General features: G+C 49.2%; 1 protein-coding gene across 3 annotated transcripts in view; it reads right to left on the bottom strand.

The window, feature by feature from the left end:
• Nucleotides 1–21,797, bottom strand: part of LOC116979710 (probable E3 ubiquitin-protein ligase HERC1) — a 283,689-nt gene that overhangs the window by 244,058 nt on the left and 17,834 nt on the right. The gene's annotated exons all lie outside the window — the stretch shown is intronic.

Here is a 21,797-nt window from a genome sequence, read left to right as displayed (position 1 = left end):
TAAAAAGGCACTACTGCAAATGGTGGTTTGGGTGCTTTGGGTTGAAGTTAAAAGGCACTACTGCAAATGGTGGTTTGGGTGCTTTGGCTTGAAGTTAAAAGGCACTACTGCAAATGGTGGTTTGGGTGCTTTGGCTTGAAGTTAAAAGGCCCTACTGCAAATGGTGGTTTGGGTGATTTGGCTTGAAGTTAAAAGGCACTATTGCAAATGGTGGTTTGGGTGCTGTAGATGGTTTATGCATGCAACCTATAATGTAGCTACCTCAATACCACTAACCACGCCCAGTCATCTCAGTATAACTGTGATATCTTCCCCTTGCTCCTCCCTTGGTTCCAGTACGCCTGAAGACTAGATGCAGTCAGTACTGGGACGTGTTTGACATGTGCCTTTATTAATGACTCAGTAAAGTTAGTGTGTCAGACTTAACTCCTTTACATGGTGTCAGTAAGTTAAACGCGCGCCTCCTGTTTATCGGGTTTTATTTGCTCCTAGTTTTACTAGTGTTTAATTCCCTATTTACCATGGCATTCTCATGCCGCAAGCCCTCTCCCCTTGTCTTTGACGCTAACATTGCGGAGCGATGGGCTACTTTCGTGATGGACTACAACCACTTCATCAACATCGTGCACCGAAACGACCCTGATGCGGTCAAAGCCTCACTCCTGCTGAACCTTGCCGGTCCCGATGCTATGAAGCGTGCTCAGGCTTTCACTTACAATCCAGCGGTCCTGGATGACAACGACCAGGTCGTCGAGCCGGCGGAATCTGCCAACGACCCGGTATGTCTCTTATGCAAGTTTGCGGAGATTTGTGACTTGCCCTCCAACCGTATATTGGAGCGGGCTAGATTCTTTACAAGGAAACAGCAGCCTGATGAACCTGTTGAATGTTTTATCGCTGACCTGCGCTACCTAGCTCAGCGGTGCCGTTTCGAGAACATCAGCTCACCAGAGATATTTTGGTCACCGGCATGCTAGATCAGAAGCTGCGAGCGGAGCTGCTGTGAAGACCGGATCTCACCCTGACTGAGGCTATGCATGCATGCCGAATAGCTGAGGTGGTTGCCCCGCTACATGGGCAGAGGGGATCTGACAATCGGACTATTAATCTGACTGGTGTTGCTATGCCCCATCGCAAGCAAGACAACGTTCGCCCTGCACCGCGGCTGACTTATGCCGCTCGGGTCCCGCTTGTCAAGAAGTGCCCCAACTGCAATTATGTCCACTCTATGCAGTCGCAGTGCCCAGCATTTGGTAAAGCTTGTAATTTCTGTAAGAAGTTGAACCATTTCTCAGCTGCCTGTCGCTCCCATGGGAACGTTCCTCCAGCTCCCAGACAAGTTTTAAACCTTCAACAAGTTGATAACGAATTCGGTTCCCAGTCTGCTGTCGACACTGCCCTCGACTCTGAGCCCAGTATTTCCATGGGAGATGCCAGTGTTTATTCTCTCCTTCATAATCAATCTCGCCTCCCCGATCCTTCTGTGCTTGTCAATGTCAACAACAAATCCTTCACTGCTAAGCTGGACACGGGGGCGAAGGTGAATGTTATGTCAACATCCCTGTTCAGGAAGATAAGGAATAATGAGCTGTTAACTGCTGATCGCTCCATATTGCGTGCTTATGGGGGAGAGGAGCTAAAACCTGTGGGGAGGGCCACCTTCCACAGTGTGCTGAAGAAATCTTCGCGTGACCTGTCGTTTTTCATTCTTGACTGTGACTGTGTGACTCTGTTGAGCAATCAGGCGTGTCAGGATCTCGGGCTGGTGTCCTTTGACCGTACTGTCCACGAAGTGCGGGTGATGCTGAATCCACTCTCCGAGTACCCTGACCTATTCGATGATGAACTGGATAAGCTGCCCCTTGTATACAAGATCGCAACTGACCCGTCGGTTGTACCAGTGGTCCGTGCTCCACACAGGGTGTCATTTGCCATGAAGGGCAAGGTCGAAGCCATGCTGAAGAACATGGTTGACATGGGAGTGCTTGAAGCTGTCAGCGAACCCACCGAGTGAGTCTCCACCATGGTCGCCACCATGAAGAAGGGTAAGAGCGAGATACGGGTGTGCATCAACCCCAAAGACTTAAATCTGGCAATAAGACGTCCTCATTACCCCATGAGGACTGTAGAAGATGTTGCTGCCCAGGTCGGTCAGGCCACGGTGTTCTCTGTCCTTGATGCCAGGAGCTCATTCTGGCAAATACCTCTAGACAAACACTCCTCAGACTTAACCACTTTTGGCATCCCCTTCGGAAGATTCAAATTTTTGCGGATGCCATTCGGCATCAACTCTGCTAGCGAAGTGTTTCAATGCTCCATGGAGCAACTGTTTGCCGGCCTGCCGTGTGCCATTATCGTGGATGACATCCTGGTTTATGGGAAAGATGCTGCTGAGCACGACCACAACCTCCGACGGATTCTAGACCGCGCTCGCCAGATCAACTTAAAACTTAACCCGTCAAAGTGCAAGTTCCGTGTAGCTGAAGTCCCCTATGTTGGCCACATGTTCACAGCCCACGGGCTGAAACCTGATCCGCAGAAGACCAACGCTATCTCCGAGCTGCCTGCCCCGACCGACGTGACCAGCCTGCAGCGTTTCCTGGGCATGGTCAACTATTTGGGAAAGTTCATCCCCGACCTCAGCGAGTTGAGCGCACCCCTGAGGCAACTGACGAAAAAAGACATTGCCTGGTCCTGGTTTCCCCAACACCAGCAGGCTTTCGACTTTCTCAAAACAAAGCTGATTAGCACACCGACTCTCAAGTTTTTCGATCTGCAACGTCCAATTGTAGTTACGTGTGATGCTTCCCGCTTCGGACTCGGTGCTGCCTGCCTGCAACTTCATGATGACGGCTCGCTGCAGCCCATTTCTTATGCCTCGCGTACCATGACAGACACTGAGCAGCGCTATGCACAAATCGAGAAGGAGCTTCTTGCGGTTGTATTCGCCTGCTCCAAGTTCAAGGACTTCCTTTTCGGTACCAGGTTCACCGTCGAGACGGATCATCAACCCTTGGTGACCATCCTCAATAAGCCTATCCATATCGCTCCAGCTAGACTCCAGCGCATGATGTTACAGCTCCAGCGGTTCGACTTTCTGATCGTGTACAAGAGGGGCACCGAGATGCATGTGGCCGACGCGCTGTCCCGGGCCCCCCGATCCTCCTGTGACAGGCACCCCTACGAGCAGGAGGATCTGCACGTACTCAATGTCAACTTTGTTCCCTCTAAGCAGCTGCAGTGCCTGGTTGAGCACACCGCCAACGACCCCGACCTGCAACAGCTCGCAGCTGTCATCCAGCGGGGGTGGCCCAGCAGACGCACCTCATTGCCTGCGGGCGCCCACCCTTTCTTTCTGGTCCGCGACGAACTTGTGCTCCGGGACGGCATCATCATCAAGGGTCACAAGGTGGTCGTCCCTGCCTCCCTATACGACTTATACTACAACGCTGCCCACATGGGGCATCCCGGAACCGATGCCACCATCTCACATGCCCAAGAACAATACTATTGGCCCGGCATGGCCAAGTACATTAAAGCCCGAGTAGCCTCCTGTCCTGATTGCAACACTCTTGCCCCACATCAGCAGCGCCAGCCACTTCTGCAGCAGCCTGCGCCTGCCATGCCCTAGACCTCGCTGGCTGCTGACATATTCGAATGGCGAGGCAAGCACTACCTGGTGTTGGTTGATTCATACTCCAACTGGTTCGAAGTGGACCTTCTCCCTGCTATCACCTCTGAAATGGTTATCAGTAAGCTGCGCAGACACTTTGCTACCTTTGGGTCCCCGGTCCGCTTGCAGACCGACAACGGCCGTCAGATCGCCAGTGCAGAATTCCAGGCTTTCGCTGTGAAGTGGAACTTCACTTCACTATACCAGCAGCCCCGAATACCCGCAGAGCAACGGCCTGGCCGAGCGAGCTGTCCGCAGTGCCAAGAATTTGCTCGAGCAGTCTCGTCTCTCCAATGGTGACTTCTACCTGGGTCTACTAAACCTTCGCAACATCTCACGGGACCCTACCATGCGATCCCCTGCCCAGCGTCTGATGTCCCGCGTGCTTCACCCACCGATGCCGATCGCCCAACAATCCCTGGTGCCCAAGGTCCTCCAGCCTGCCGCCGTTCAGCAACGGATTGCTCACAAGCATGAGGTACAGCGCCGCTCTCATGACAAGTCCTGCCGCCCGCTCTCGCCACTACTGCCTGGCCAGGTCGTCCGCATGCAGACAGCCACCGGATTCTCCCGACTCGCAACCGTTGTTGGTGTGGACACTTCCCCGAGATCTTACCTGGTGGACTTTGATGGAACTGTCTACCGCCGGAGCTGCCAGCACCTGTTGGCCGTTAACATGCCTCTGCCTCCTCCTGCGGATCCCTATGCTCCTCCGTTGCGTTTCAAGCCTGTCATTACTAATTACTCCACAGCTCCCTGCATGCCCCGGTCAGTTCGCTTGCCGCGTTCTCCTCCCTCTGCGCTTCCTGGTTTCGGGCAGATGATCTCCTCCCCTGCTCGTTCTCCTTCTCCTCCTTCTCCCCCGTCTCCTCCTCCTGGATCACCTGTGCCGGTTGGGTCACCTCCCGCATTCCCGGTTGGGTCTCCGCCGACTTTCTCCTTCCCGGCTGCTACTGCTCCGCCTCCTCTTCTATCTGGTGGGGAGGGTGATGGTGCTATACGCACACGCTCGGGTCGGGTTGTCAAACCTCCTGTCCACTACGGTGATTTTGTTTAAATTTGCATGTGTTGTATAATCACACTGCCACTGTTATAACTTCAATTTTAGATTTCTAAAGGAAAGGATGTAGATGGTTTATGCATGCAACCTATAATGTAGCTACCTCAATACCACTAACCATGCCCAGTCATCTCAGTATAACTGTGATATCTTCCGCTTGCTCCTCCCTTGGTTCCAGTACGCCTGAAGACTAGATGCAGTCAGTACTGGGACGTGTTTGACGTGCCTTTATTAAAGACTCAGTAAAGTTAGTGTGTCAGACTTAACTCCTTTACAGGTGCTTTGGCTAATTTCCTGTTTGCACTGTATATTGATTTTAGATAAAACGCCACCACTTACGGCTGTGATTTTTGACCCTCTTACTCGGTCCTCCTCCGCTCAGCAGGTGCAGAGGATTCTTCCCATCAATGAAAAATAAAAGTGTTATTAGTGTTTAAAAAATGTTGAGAATCTCTCTCCTGTCAATCACACCTTTTCCGGTGGGAGGGGGAGGGCGTTATAAAATCCGGAAGTGTGGGTGTGGCTCAGTCTCTGCATAATGAGGGAGGGAGAGGTCACGACTCTGTCTGAGTTGTGAATCAACTGAACACACTGAATGTCTACTGAACTGTGAGTTTGGTGTTTTGTGTGGTTTTACGGTGGCCTTGCACCCTGCATGAAATGGTATAAACTGCACTTGAATTAGGCGGCCTTGCACCCTGCTTGAAGTGCTATGAAACTGCACTGAATTTGGCGGCCTTGCACCCTGCTGAAAGTGGTATGAAACTGCACTTGAACTTGGTGGCCTTGCACCCTGCTTGAAGTGGTATGAAACTGCACTTGATTTTGGTGGGCTTGCACCCTGCTAGAAGTGGTAGGAAACTGCACTTGAATTTGTGGCCTTGCACCCTGCTTGAAATGGAATTTCAAGGAATAGTCATGAGTCAACTGCCAGCCCACCAGCCGTGAGTGAGCTGCCAGCACATCGGGCTTGAGGGACTGAGCTGCCACCCCAAGAACCCATACCAGCGCTCCAGAAAGCCCCCCCCCCACTGATCACCAATATTGGAATTGGTGGAGAGGTGGAATATTGCGTCGGGGGACCAGCCCTCCCGTGTGGGTCCCACTTAGTCTAGTATCTTTCTATTCTTTTCTACCTTACTTATGCCCTTTCCTAGTTTCCCTTAACCACACGTATTATTTATTCCAAGACCTACATCAAGATTTGGCACACTACATAATTAGGGATTCAAAATAAACATTGGAAAGCAAAAGTAGTGAAGAAACAAATTATGAGAAAAATAGCTAAATGTAAAGATATGGGTGAAGAGGATACAAAAGACAAAAATTGAGCCTGATTTGCAACGAGTGAACGTGTGATGACCCGCTGTGTAGTTAATGACCTGAACAGTAAAGATGCTTGTGTTTCAGCCCGTGTGAGTTTGACTTCTTTACATGGTGTCAGACTGGGTCTGCCCCGCTACTGTTTATCGCAAGTTATTTCGTTTACCAGTTTTTATTTTCGTGTTTTTTTTTGGTGATTTGAGAACATAGTGAGCTCTTGTCGAAAGCCTAGCCTGCTTGTGTTTGATTCTGATATGGTCGAGCGATGGAGAATGTTTGAGAAAGATTACTCTCATTACATACGCATCGTTCACCACAACGATCCCGATGATTTGAAGGCTTCGCTACTGTTGAATTTAGCGGGTCCGGAGGCCATGATCCACGCTGATTCGTTTGAATTTGCACCTGCCCAACTGGATGCGAATGGACAGATATTGGTGCCAGTAAAATCTATAGATAACTCGATGGTGTTACTGAGAAAGTTCAGAGACCTACCGTCTAATAGAATCCTCGAGAGGACAAGATTTTTTTGCCCGAGTGCAACAGCCTGATGAGCCTGTGGAACGATTCATCAGCGACCTGAGACATCAGTTTTCGATGCAGGTTTGATGAAATAACAAATGAGCTTGTTCGAGATAAAATTGTGGGAGGAATGAGTGACCGAAAGCTGCGAACTGAATATTACGAAATGCAGACCTGATTTTAGATCAGGCTATTCATGCTTGTCGGATAGCTGAAACTGTGGCACCACTGGCTGATTGTGATAGCACGAATGCTAATCAACATTCAATGGAACAACTGTTTGCAGAATTTCCCTGTGCTATCAGAGACATCAACTTAAAGCTGAACCCACTTAAATACAAGTTCAGGGTTCCCGAAGTCACTTACGCAGGTCACGTGTTCACTAGCAATGGACTAAAACCAGATCTTGCCCACAGCTTGCCAGTCTGAGTAGCAGTGTGAACGTGTGATGACCTGCTGTGTAGTTAATGACCTGAACAATAAAGATGCTTGTGTTTCAACCCGTGTGAGTTTGAGCTCTTTACAGTATCTAACAGGCGATCCTTCAAAAAGGCAGTCAGCATCACTAGGGCCCCCACACCACCCTGGCCACGCTTTTAGTCCACTCCTGCCATTAAGAAGGTACAGACACTACCCGACTTACTTAAGGGTTAAGCCCCATGGACCCGAGCCCAAGTCAGATGTGTTATGCATGTCAGAAACCGAAGTGTTGCTGCGCATGCGTAAATTTAGTGCACGTGGGAGCATCCACAGAACAGCCGACTAGCTTGCGGGAATAGCTACATTCGCAGTTGCGCACATCTACCATGGCAACTGAGATGCACAATTTGGAAATAATGAATTGCTTACATTAAACTATTATTTTGCTACATAAATAAAAGCAAAAATAAACTAGTGGAGAACTGGGGAATTTGAGGGGGGAGATCCAATTGTCATTGTTCCAGTAAGAACCAAATACACAGGTGCAACTGAGAACTAGATTCTACTGTGGAAGGGTCAAAATTGAAACATGTTATTGGTGATATCCTCTGGACTGTTAACAAGAAACATAACAGACGTATATTGATAATTGAATCATCAATATAGACCTGACAAACAAAATATGAAGCAGATTGGAGGTCAAATCAATAGAACACTATTGATGCAGTTTCCTATAGCATTCAGCTACAGAAACAAGGGGGAAAGAGAAGAAAACAACATATAATCTATCTGAAATCACATCAATAAGGAATCCTAGTGGGGTGCATGATCATTACATAAGAAAATCGTACATTTAGTTATTAATGCGTTTCTCTGCGAAAAACTTTTTTCACACATAGAGTGGTGAATCTCTGGAACTCCCTGCCACAGAGGGTAGTCGAGGCCAGTTCATTGGCTATATTTAAGAGGGAGTTAGATGTGGCCCTTGTGGCTAAGGGGATCAGAGGGTATGGAGAGAAGGCAGGTACGGGATACTGAGTTGGATGATCAGCCATGATCATATTGAATGGCGGTGCAGGCTCGAAGGGCCGAATGGCCTACTCCTGCACCTAATTTCTATGTTTCTATGTTACTAGTCTTAAATTATTAGATTATTAAGAGCAAATTGGCTGAAAGAGAAAATAAAGTGATGTTCCTGTTTTCAATATAAATAAATAAATACTGTTCTACAAATGTATTAGATTCTACAGAGGTGAGAGGGTCACATTTAAAAGTAGTTGAGTGGGGCAATTTTTTTAAAACAGAGGGGTGGATGCCTGAAATGCGCTGCCAGAGGTGGTGGTGGAGGCAGATACGATAATGACAGTTATGGCAGGCCCCTGGATGTGCAGGGCGGAGGGACATGGATCACATGCAGGCAGAGGAGATTAGTTTAATTTGGCATCATTTTTGGCAAGCCAACCTGATGAAAGTTCTCTTTGTTGTAACATTTTTCTTGGCAGCTTACTCCATTCTGTTTACAGGGGAGTAGGCAGACACAAAATGGTGAAGTAACTCAGTGGGACTCCAGGGAGGTAGGGATATGTTATCTTTTTCCCACTACGCAATGAGAGGAAGCGATCAGGTAAATACTGAGTCTCTTGCCCAGAGTAGAAGAATCAAGAATAGAAGAATCAAGAACCAAAGCATAAGGGGAAAAACTTAATTGTGACTTTTTTTTTTTTTACACAAAGGGTGGTTGGTGTATGGAACGAGCTGTCGGAGGAGGTAGTTGAGTCAGGTATTATCACAATGTTTAAGAAACATTTAAGGTACACAAAAATGCTGGAGAAACTCAGCGGGTGCAGCAGAATCTATGGAGCGAAGGAAATAGGCAACGTTTCGGGCCGAAACCCTTCTTCAGACATAAGAAACATTTAGTTTTTAAGAAGGAACTGCAGATGCTGGAAAATCAAAGGTACACAAAAATGCTGGAGAAACTCAGCGGGTGCAGCAGCATCTATGGAGTGAAGGAAATAGGCAACGTTTCGGGCCAAAACCCTTCTTCAGACTGATGGCGGGGAGAAGGAAGGAAAAAGGAGGAGGAGCCCGAGGGCTGAGGGATGGGAGGAGACTGCCCGAGGGCTGAGGATAGGGAGGAGACAGCAAGGGCTAACAAAATTGGAAGAATACAATGTTCATGCCCGCAGGATGCAGACTCCCCAAGCGGAATATGAGGTGCTGTTCCTCCAATTTCTGGTGTTGCTCACTCTGGCCATGGAGGAGACCCAGGACAGAGAGGTCGGACGGGGAGTGGGAGGGGGAGTTGAAGTGCTGAGCCACCGGGAGGTCAGGTAGGTTCTTGCGGACCAGGCGGAGGTGTTCGGCGAAGCGATCGCCCAACCTCCACTTAGTCTCACCGATGTAGATCAGCTGACATCTAGAGCAGCGGATGCAGTAGATGAGGTTGGAGGAGATACAGGTGAACCTCTGTCGCACCTGGAACGACTACTTGGGTCCTTGAATGGAGTTGAGGGGGGAGGTAAAGGGACAGGTGTTGCATCTCTTGCGGTTGCAACGGAAAATGCCCAGGGAGGGGTGGTAGGGGAGGGAAGGGAAGGGAAGAATGACAAGGGAGTTACGGAGGGAGCGGTCTTTGCGGAAGGCAGACATGGGGGGAGGTGGGAAGATGTGGCGAGTGGTGGGGTCACGCTGTAGATGGCGAAACTGAGGGAGGATTACTTGTTGTATGTGACGGCTGGTGGGGTGAAAGGTGAGGACTAGGGGGACTCTGCCCTTGTTGCGAGTGCGGGGATGGGGAGAGAGAGCAGTGTTGCGGGGTATGGAAGAGACCCTGGTGCGAGCCTCATCTATGGTGGAGGAGGGGAACCCCCGTTCCCTGAAGAATGAGGACATTTCAGATGCCCTGGTGTGGAACGCCTCATCCTGGGAGCAGATGCGGCGTAGACGGAGGAATTGGGAGTAGGGGATGGAGTCCTTACAGGAAGCAGGGTGGGAAGAAGTGTAGTCCAGATAGCCATGGGAGTCAGTGGGTTTATAGTGATGTCGGTCAGAAGTCTATCACCTGCGATTGAGATAGTGAGGTCAAGGAATGGCAGGGAAGTGTCGGAAATAGTCCAGGTGTATTTGAGTGACGGATGGAAGTTGGTGGTAAAGTGGATGAAGTCAGTCAGTTGTGTGTGGGTGCAGGAGGTGGCACCAAAGCAGTCGTCGATATAACGGAGGTAGAGGTCGGGGATGGGGTGGGGGGTGAGAGGGCTGTAGTGTGGGTGGGGAAGAGCAGGGGTCACATAGTTAGAGGGGGATGGGGAAGACTCAGTGGAACAGCCACTGAGGTTAACCAGGCTGGGCAGACCAGCACTAGGACCCAGTGGAGTCAAACCCAGGAGAGTGGGAGTTAGCAGCGTCCACGCTGCACCCAGTGCAGAGTCCACGCTCCAGGTAAGGCGACAGCTGCGGGTTGCTGGAGGGGGGTGGATTGGCAAAGGTCAACGGACCCGATGGTGGGAGTGCAGTGGTGAAGGTCGGCGGACCCGATGGTAGGAGTCCGTGGGTAGTGGAGTCGGGGTCCGCGGGCGATACGTGGGAGGTCCCGGTGGGCGGATGGTCGGCGGGGCGGCGTGGGTCGGCCAACCCGGTGGGGCGGCGAGATGAGTCGGGTGCGTTGCGGCAGCCATGTTCGGGGAGCCCCGGTCCGGCAGGCATATTGAGTAGGTCCGGTCCGGCGGCGATGTTGGGTAGGCCGGGTGCGGCGGCGATATTAGGCGGGCCCAGTGCGACGGCGATGTTCAGTGGGCCCGGTCCGGCGGCGTTGCTGGATGGGCCCAGTGCGACGGCGGTGTTAGGTGGGCCAGGTGCGGCTGTGATGTTCGACGGGCCCAGTGCAACGGCGATGTCGGATGAGCCCGGTGCGGCGATGAGGTTGGGCGGTCCCGGGGGGCGACGAATGTCGGAGGAATCAGCGAGGGGGAGAAAGTCCAAGTTACTGTTGAAGCGGCGAGGCTGGGCGTCATCGGTAGGCAGGTGAAGGTCGGCGGCAGCATCAGCGTGGTGGTCGGTGAAGGCGGCGTCCTGGTGAGTACTGGAGGCACTCCTCGTGGCCAGGATGGCGTCGTGGGACTCAGGCAGGCGATGCAGGCCAGAGTTGGGGCCCGGAGTCTGCGGGCGGTCGAGTCGCGGAGTGTAGGCGTCGGTAGCAGCCTGGAGGCGGGATAATTTCAGGTCTTTGGTGGAACCATTTAGACTGGTGCATGGATAGGATAGATTTAGAGGGATATGGTACAAATGGCGGCAGGTGGGACTAGTGTAGATGGGACATGTTGGTCGGAAGGACCTGCTTCCATGCTGTATGACTATGACTCAATGCCACACAGTATTTTAAACCCATGACAAACACAAACCTGCCCACAGGTTGCACTTCTGTCACTTGATATGAATGCTGGTTGATAAGGAGAGTCAATAACTAAATTTCCTTTAATTGCCACAGAGAACTCAAGGCTATAACTTGATGTCTGTTAATATACGGCAACTAAAAACAGTTACTCTGTTGCATATACTATGAAAATAAATGCACTACACAACCCATCTCATCAGAATCTCCCTTCAGTTTAAAGCACAAACAGTTGAAATCATTTGGCATCAGCTGTCATGACTGCTTGAATTACAACCATAAAAATAGCAAAGTATTACCACATTAAAGATCATAACCAACAGTCTGAGTTGCAAGTAATGAACTTTATATGGTAACAGATTGGCTCTGAGAGTAACAGCTGTCGAAGTGACCTTAAAACTTTGAACTGTGGTATATCAGGTTCAATAATACAAATACCCGGATGCGGCTATGGTGGTGGCTGGAGATTTTAATAAATCAAATCTCAGAAGGTCATGCCGAACTTCTACCAACACATCACGTGTGCCACCAAGGGGGAGAGAACATTGGACCACTGCTATACGCCGTTGAGGAAGGGCTACAAGGCCGTTTCACTCCCTCCCCAAGGAAAATCTGACCACGCTGCCATTTTCCTGCTGCCGGAGTATAAACAGAGGATAGTTCGGGAAGCGGTAGAGACGAGAGACGTAAAGCGGTGGTCCGACCAGTCAGAGGCCATGCTGCAAGATGCACTGAGCGATGTCGACTGGAATATGTTCCAAGCAAGTTCCAGTGACGTCAGTGAGTTCGCGGAAGCAGTCACGGAATTCATCGCAACAATAACCGACAACATCGTCCCCGCGGTAAGGGTAAGCACCTTTCCGAACCAAAAATCCTGGGTAGACAGGTCCGTTCGTGTTGCCTTGAATGCGCGCACCTCTGCCTACAACTCGGGCCTGGCATCAGGAAACATGGACGTCTACAAGGTAGAGTCCTACCGACTGCGAAGGGCGGTGAAGGACGCAAAAAGGAGGTACAGGGACAAGATGGAGTCACAAATGAAGCAGCAGGACACCAGACGCCTGTGGCAGGGGCTATGGACTGTAACCAACTACTGGAGCACCCCCCCTCATCCGCAAGTGCCGGCACCTCCCTAGCTGATGACCTGAACTCCTTTTATGCTCGTTTCGAGATGGGCAACACCACCCCAGGTCTGCCGACTATCGACAATACCACCAGCGGGCTGGCTACCGAAGCTGAAGGGAGGAATGTGCACACATTCTCGCTGTCCAAGCACGACGTGAGGAGAGCTCTGACACGGGTGAACACGAGGAAAGCTGCAGGCCCCGATGGCATCTCGGGGCGAGTACTCAAGTCCTGTGCTACGCAGCTAGCTCCGGTGCTCACTACAATATTCAACCTCTCCCTGGACAAGTCCGTGGTCCCTGCCTGCTTCAAAAAATCCATCATTGTACCGGTACCAAAAAATGCCTCCCCAGCCTGTCTGAATGACTACCGTCCGGTGGCCCTTACCTTGGTAGTCATGAAATGCTTTGAGAGGCTGGTGAAGAAACACATCTGCACCTTCCTCCCTCGCAACATGGATCCGTTGCAGTTCGCATACCGTCCGAACAGATCCATGGACGATGCGGTCTCCCAAGTTTTGCACACCGCTCTCTCTCATCTTGACAGCCAGAAGGGGGGCTACGTGAGGATGCTGTTCATAGACTTCAGTTCAGCGTTCAACGCGATAGTCCCCACCAGACTGGCCGAGAAGCTACTGGAATTAGGGCTCAACACCCCCCTGTGTGCCTGGGCCCTGGACTTTCTCACCGCCAGGCCCCAGGTGGTCAAGATGGGAGGGAATACATCGAAGTCCCTCACCCTGAGCACAGGATCGCCCCAGGGTTGCGTCCTCAGCCCCCTATTGTACTCCCTGTACACACATGACTGTGTGGCTAGGTTCAGCTCCAACTCAATAATTAAGTTTGCTGATGACACAGTGGTGGTCTCAGACAACGATGAGAAGGTGGCTGATCTAGCACTCTGGTGCCAGGACAACAGCCTCCTCTTGAACATCAAAAAAACTAAGGAGCTGATCGTGGACTTTAGGAGGGCACATCATCTGAGGACGTACACACCATTGAGGATAAATGGGGATACTGTGGATAGGGTGAGCTGTTTCAAATATCTGGGAGTCCACATCTCTGAGGATATGACATGGACATCACACGCCGCAGCACTCGTGAGTAAGGCAAGGCAGTGCCTTTACCACCTAAGGCAATTGAGGAAATTCAGAGTGTCTCCGAGGATCCTCCAGTGCTTCTACTCAGCGGCTGTGGAAAGCATCTTGTCCGGAAATATTACCATCTGGTTTGGGAATTGCTCTGACCAGAAGGCTCTGCAGAGAGTAGTGCGTTCGGCCGAACGCACTATGGGAGCTTCACTCGCCCCCCTGCAGGAACTATACATCAGGAGGTGCAACTCCAGAGCCAATAAAATCATGGGAGACCCCTTCCACCCCAGCAACGGACTGTTCCAGCTGCTACGGTCAGGCAAACGCCTCCGTTGCCATGCTGTGAGAACGGTGAGGTTGAGAAGGAGTTTCTTCCCAGAGGCCATTCGGACTGTAAACTCCTATCTCACCAGGGACTAACTTTACTGAACGTTTTTCCTTCCGCCCACAATATTTAAAATGTAAAAGAATATGTGATTGTGTTTATAGTTTGTTTGGTTGTTTGTTTGTTTGTCTTTTTGCACAAAAGTCCGCGAGCATTGCCACTTTTCATTTCACTGCACATCTCGTATGTGTATGTGACGAATAAACTTCACTTGACTTGACTTGACTAATTTGTTTTAAGTAATTGACTTTAAGATGAATTAAGTAAAAAAGCCTAATAATTTGACTTTTAAAATAATTTCACAAACATATTGCATGACAGAGAAAAAGCAAATTGTGGCATTTCTGGTAGGCATAGAATAAATGTGAAACCAGTTTAAAACGTTCAATGAGTAAAACCTGTAACAGACACAACGTGATAAAGAAAAGATAAGTGGTGCAAAGCTGCAAACAAAACTACAACATAGACTTTGGGGGGGGGGGGGGGGGGGGGGGGGTGAAGGATGAAAAAGCAATGGAACCCCTGCTCACGGCCTTAAGTCTCCATTTGAACCACATCACTTCATTCTAGACCTTGAATGTGTCTCGGTCCCGTTCCTTCCCAATTCAAGTAAATCTAATCATGTCCATGGTTTGAATGGTTTTAATTTTAAAATGCCATCGTATTTCATTACTTTTTCTCATATCTATTTATCTTCTATCTATATATAACTAAAGCTCTGATCTTGTTATCTTCCGGTTTGCGCGGTCTTTCTATTTGCGCAAAATGGTACGCGATAGCGCTATGATTTTTGCCAGCTTACTTACCATTCTCCGGTGCTGCGGGTGCACCAAGTTTCGTTCCGATCGTTGGTCTAATGTAAAAGTTAGTGAGGTTTAAAAATCTTAAAAACCATGTGTGCACAGATCGATCTCCTCTTCTGCCAGTCAGCATCATGTGGATTTGCCTTTTCTCCTGTCACTCTGCGGGACGGTCCGCCCCTTCCTGTGCCATCGTGCCTTTACTGGAGCTGAGGGAGGCTGTAGGTGACCGGCGGACGTCTCCAACCAGACACAATTTTCGGAGGAACCGGAAGTGGCCCGGCACAACCCAATCCAGTCCGGACCTACCTGGCGCGGAGTCGGAGATGTCACCGATGTCGCCAAACAGAAAGCGGAGACCCTGATCCCGGCAGAGGAGATCGTCCAGCGGCCGCTGTGAATTCCCATCGCACCGTCAAGCTCTTGCCCCTTCCCCTCTGGTCCCCCTCGCTGGCCCCTGCCGCCCTCCTCCGTGATACCACCCTCTCCCCCACAACCCATATAATAATAATAATAATAATAATTACAGCACGGAAACAGGCCATCTCAACCCTCTAGTCCGTGCCGAACACGTATTCTCCCCTAGTCCCATATACCTGCGCTCAGACCATAACCCTCCATTCCTTTCCCGTCCATATAACTACCCGTCCATATAACCCCCCATCATTTATCCAAGCACTCTACCCCCACATAACCCCCCCGCCCTCACACCCCGCTCCCCCCACAACCCCCACCCACCCACACCCCTGCTCCCACCACAATGCTCCCCACGCCACACACACCCCCTCCCCCCACAACCCTCCCCACGCCCACACTCCCCCGCTCCCGTCCACACACCCCCGCCCACACCACGCTCTCCCCCCTCCGACAACACCCTGCCCACACACACCCACTCCTGTCCTTCCCTCCCACACATGAAGAGGAGGGCGAGGGAGTGCTGGAAGATGAGGGGCGCAGTTAGGAGCTATGGGTGAGTGGTGGAATATTGCATTGGGGGAACGGGTTGCATTGGGGGAACGGGTGAGTGGTGAAATATTGCGTTGGGAATGTGTTGCATTAGGGGACCAGGCCTCCCGTGTGACTGGGACCCAACGGTCTAGTACATAATTAAAATTCTGATCTTGTGCTCTTCCAGTTTATGCGTTTTATCTATTTGCCCAAAAACTGTACTCGAAAGAGCTATGATAGGCTGGCGGGGCGCCGCACCACTCAGCTCCAGCCCCTTCCCCTCTGGTCCCCCTCACTGGCTCCTGCCTCCCTCCCCCGCGATACCCCCCTCTCCTCCATGGCTCTTCCCCGTCTTTTCTTCAAGCTCTCTTCCCCACACCCCGCCTCCCAACTCCCCTCCCACACGCTCCAACCCCACCCACAACCTCCCTCCCCCACCCTCCTCCCTTGCCCACACGCCCCCTCCCCCACATGAGGAGGAGGGGGATGAAGAGAAATGAGCCGCACCTGCGCAGTTAGGCACTATTGGTGAGTTGTGGAATATTGCGTTGGGGGAACGGGTGAGTGGTAGAATATTGCTTTGGGGAACGTGTTGCTTTGGGGGACCAGGCCTCCCGTGTGACTGGGACCCAACGGGTCTCACTTAGTCGTCCATCCATCCATCCATCTAATCATACATCACATATCTCTATACTTATAAAACTCTGATCTTGGATATGTATTTATTTGTGTGTGAGTTTGTGTGTAATCACATCTTCGCGAAAAAACGACACGGTAACGGTAAAATCTTTACATATTCCAGTAGACATTTTTCCCCTGGAGTCCAAAATCACCTAACTTAAAATTTAATGCATTATTTCTCGTTATTAATGAAAACTTTGAATTTAAAAATGACTGTCTTTCGCTGATGACATCACAATCGGTCTGTAAGCCTTCTTCCTCGCGCTGCAAGTGACGCCCTCTTCTTATTCAAAAGATGAACATTAGCTATCCTCCAATCCACAGGAACTGATCCCGAGTCTATAGAAGATTGGAAAATTATCACCAATGCATCCACAATTTCTAGAGCCACTTCCTTAAGTACTCTGGGATGCAGACCATCAGGCCCTGGGGGTTTATCAGCCTTCCGTCCCATCAGTCTATCCAACACCATTTCCTGCCTAATGTGGATTTCCTTCAGTTCCTCCGTCACCCCAGATTCTCTGGCCACTACTATATCAGGAAGATTGTTTGTGTTCTCCTTAGTGAAGACAGATCCAAAGTCATCTGCCATTTCCTTGTTCCCCATAATAAATTCACCTTTTTCGGTCTTCAAGGGTCCAACTTTGGTCTTAACTAATTTTTTCCTCTTCACATACCTAAAGAAGCTTTTACTATCCTGCTTTATATTCTTGGCTAGCTTACCTTTGTACCTCATCTTTTCTTCCCGTATTCTCTTTTGGTTATCTTCCTGTTGTTCTTTAAACATTACCCAATCCTCTTGCTTCCTGCTCATCTTTGCTATGTTGTACTTCTTTGCTTTAATTTTTATACTGTCCCTGACATCCCTTGTCAGCCATGGTCGTCCCTTTCTCCCCTTGGAATCTTTCTTCCTCCAAGGAATGAACTGATCCTGCACCTTCTGTATTATTCCCAGAAATACCTGCCATTTTCGTTCCACTATCATCCCTGCTAGTGTATCTTTCCAGTCAACTTTGGCCAGCTCCTCCCTCATGGCCCCATAGTCCCCTTTATTCAACTGCAACACTTGACAGCTCCAATCTCCCCTTCTCCCTCTCCAATTGAAGATTAAACCTGACCATGTTATGGTCACTGCCTCCTAATGGCTCATTAACCTCGAGGTCTTTTATCAATTCCGGTTCATTACATAACACTAAATCCAGAATTGCCTTCTCCCTGGTCGGCTCCAATACAAGCTGTTCTAAGAAACAAGCTGCTCTAAGAATACACTTGACAATAAATTAAAGAATGGGAGAAGTGTAGTCCAGATAACTGTGAGAGTTGCGAGGTTTGTAGTTGATATCCATTGATGGTCTGTCCCCTGTGATGGAGGCAGAGAGATCAAAGGGAAAGGGGTGTCAGAGATAGAACAAGTGAATCCTGAGTTTTCTGTGCACGCCACTAACGCTCAACCAACACTCCATTAAATGGCAGATGAAGTTTAATTCAGAGAGGCGCGATGTGTTGCAGTTTGGGAAGCCAAATGCAAGAGATATGTATACAGTTAATGATCCAACTATTAGGAACATTATGTACAGAGGCATCTGGCGGTGCAAGTCCATTGTTCCCTGAAAGTGGCAGCACAAGAGCATGGGGTGATAAAGAAGGCCTAGTGTACGCTTGCCTTCATTGGCAGACACAACTCAAAAGTATCTTATTGAAACATATAATATTGTTACGAGTTTGGACACGCTAGAGGAAGGAAACATGTTCCTGATGTTGGGGGAGTCCAGAACCAGGGGCCACAGTTTAAGAATAAGGGCTAAGCCATTTGAAACGGAGACGAGGAAACACTTTTTCACACAGAGAGTGGTGAGTCTGTAGAATTCTCTGCCTCAGAGGGCAGTGGAGGCAGGTTCTCTGGATGCTTTCAAGAGAGAGCTACATAGGGCTCTTAAAAATAGAGGTCAGGGGATATGGGGAGAAGACAGGAAAGGGGTACTGATTGGGGATGATCAGCCATGATCACATTGCTGGCTCGAAGGGCCGAATGGCCTACTCCTGCACCTAGTGTCTATTGTATTGATGCAGCTGTATAGCCTTTGATTAGGACACATTTAAAGCATTTTGTACAATTCTGTTTGAGACACTACAGGAAGGATGTGACTTGACGAGGGTGCAGAAGAGGTTTACTAGGTTGTTGCCATAATTAGGAAATATCAGCTAGAAGGAGAGGTTGAACAAAGTAGAATTATTTTCTCTGAAGTGTTGGAAGCCGATGGGCAACCTTACATTGTTATGAGAGACAGAGACAGGGCGATCAGCCTTTTTTCCGACAAATGTCAAATACCAAAGGGCATAGGTTTAAGATGAGAGTGGGATGGAAGCAGATAAGATAGCAGTGTTTAAGAGGTAGTTAGATAGACGAGAACAGGTAGTGAAAATAGGAATATAGACCATGTGCAAGCAGAGGGGATTAGTTTAATTTAGTGGAATTCTCTGCCACAGAAGGCAGTGGAAGCCAATTCACTGGATGTATTCCAGAGAGAATTAGATACAGCTCTTAGGGCTAACAGAATCAAGGGATTTGGGGGAAATTGGGAATGGGGTACTGATTTTGGATGATCAGCCATGATCATATTGAATGGCAGTGCTGGCTCGAAGGGCCGAATGGCCTACTCCTGCATTTATTTTCCATGTTTCTATGTTTATAACTTAACATCATGGTCAGCACAGACATCACGGGATGAAGGCCTGCTCCTGTTCCATGTTCATTCTTATCTGTCTGTCTGTCAATGTTGGTAAGGCCCAAAATAAACTGAAAGAGAACAAGTTCTGAAGAAAGTTCATTGACCTGAAACTCATTGGCTTCTCTCTGCACAGATGCTGCTTGACTTGCTGCATTATACCAGCATCTATATTTTTGGTTCAGATTCCAACATTTGCAGTTTTATTTTTTTCCATCATCATGAATATGTAGACGATGTTTCCAGTAGTGGGAGAGTCTAGGATCAGAGGGCACAAGCTCAGAATAAAAGGACATACGTTTAGAATGGAGACAAGGAGAAATGTCATTAGACAGAGGGTGGTGAATCTGTGGTGCATTGCCACAGATGGCTGTGGAGGCCAGATCATTGGGCATTTTTAAAGCAGATATTGCTAGGTTCTTGATGTGTAAGGGGCCTGTCCCACTTAGGCGTTTTTTCAGCGACTACAGACGACCAGGCTGTTTTTACATGGTCGCGGCGTGATGCCTGTATGGTCGTGAGTAGTCTCCTCAAGTTGCCCAAAGAGTCGTAACGTTTTTCTGGTCGTGGCTGGAATTTAGGCAGTAGACAATAGGTGCAGGAATAGGCTATTCGTCCCTTTGAGCCAGCACTACCATTCAATGTGATCATGGCTGTTCATCCCCAATCAGTACCCTTTTCCTGCCTTCTCTCCATATCCCCCGACTCCGCTATCTTTAAGAGCCCTAGCTAGCTCTCTCTTGAAAGTATCCAGAGAACCGGCCTCCACCGCCCTCTGAGGCAGAGAATTCCAGACTCACAACTATGTGTGAAAAAGTATTTCCTCATCTCCATTTTAAATGGCTTACCCCTTATTCTTAAACTGTGGCCCCTGGTTCCGGACTCTCCCAACATCGGGAACATGTTTCCTGCCTCTAGTGTGTCCAAACCCTTAATAATCTTATATTTCTATAAGATAACCTCTCATCCTTCTAAATTCCAGAGTTTACAAGCCCAGCCGCTCCATTCTATCAACATATGACAGTCCCGCCATCCTGGGAATTAATCTTGTGAACCTACGCTGCACTCTCTCAATAGCAAGAACGTCCTTCCTCAAATTTGGAGACCAAAACTGCACACAATACTCCAGGTGTGCTCTCACTAAGGCCCTGTACAACTACAGATGGACCTCTTTGCTCCTATACTCAGCTCCACTTATTATGAAGGCCAACATGCCATTCGCTTTCTTCACTGACTGCTGTGCCTGCATGCTTACTTTCAGTGACTGATGAACAAGGACCCCGAGATCCCGTTGTGCTTCCTCTTTTCCCACCTCGACACTATTTAGATAATTATCTGCCTTCCTGTTTTTGCCACCAAAGTGGATAACCTCACATTTATCCGCATTAAACTGCATCCGCCATGCATCTGTCCACTCACCCAACCTGTCCCAAGTCACTCTGCACCCTCATAACATTCTCCTCACCGTTCACACTGCCACCCAGCTTTGTGTCATCTGCAAATTTGCTAATGTTATTTTTAATCCCTTCATCTAAATCATTAATATATATTGTAAATAGCAGTGGTCCCAGCACCGAGCCTTGTGGTACCCCACTAGTCACTGCCTGCCATTCTGAAAGGACCCGTTAATCCCTATTCTTTGTTTCCTGTCTGTTAACCAATTTTCTATCCATGTCAGTACCCTACCCCCAATACCATGTTCTCTAATTTTGCCCAATCTCCTATGTGGGACCTTATCAAATGCTTTCTGAAAGTCCAGGTACACTACACATCTACTGGCTCTCCCTTGTCCATTTTCACTGTTACATCCTCAAATAATTCCAGAAGATTAGTCAAGCATGATTTCAAAACGTACTCAAATTAGTCAAGCATGATTTCAATGTTCAAAACTTTTCGGTGACAGTGGGCTGGACATAGCTTGTCTTCTCCTGCCATAGGTGCTGTCGTAGGTTGTTGCCAGGATGATGCAGGTTATCGCCAGGTGACATTGGTTGTCTACCTACGTCAACCGGTGACAGGTACCGGCAACTGAATTGTCTTCAGTTGTCGCTGACAGGGTCGTTGCTTGTTGTAGCTTGTCGCGGGTGGACGTAGGTTGACTTTGATTGACGTAGGATTTCACAGGTGTAGTCGTAGGTGGACATCCTGTCGCGACGATTGGGTTGCCGGTTGTCGGTAGCTTGCCGTAGCTTGACGTCGACTAGGTGGTACGTTGTCGACGACATTGTCGTGGGGGGGGGTCCAGTCGTCACTTTTTCGGCGACCTGCTACGACTGACAGTCGCCAGCAGTCGCCGAAAGAATCGCCTATGTGGGACAGGCCCTTGAGGGCATCGAAGGTTATGGGGTGAAGGCAGGAGAATGGGGGTGAGATAGAAAAATAGATGAGCTATGATCTGGTTAAATAAAGGTTAAATAAATTTTTTTTTAAATCGAATGGTGTAGCAGACTCGATGGGCCTAATTCTGGCTCCTGGTCATCGCCGGTCTTCTGATGTCACTACCATTTTATGCTGATGTTTGCAATGTTGCAATGGACACCAAGACTTTTGTAGGCATTCCAATGTAAATACTAATGCACGGTGGATGATTTGTCTGCTTTTGGTTTCATCATATCAGAAATGTGAGAAAGAAATTTACCTCTGCTATTATTCAT

This window comes from Amblyraja radiata, chromosome 1 (genome assembly GCF_010909765.2).
Source record: "Amblyraja radiata isolate CabotCenter1 chromosome 1, sAmbRad1.1.pri, whole genome shotgun sequence".
Taxonomy (NCBI): Eukaryota; Metazoa; Chordata; class Chondrichthyes; order Rajiformes; family Rajidae; genus Amblyraja; species Amblyraja radiata.
This window is presented reverse-complemented; position numbering and strand designations above follow the sequence as displayed.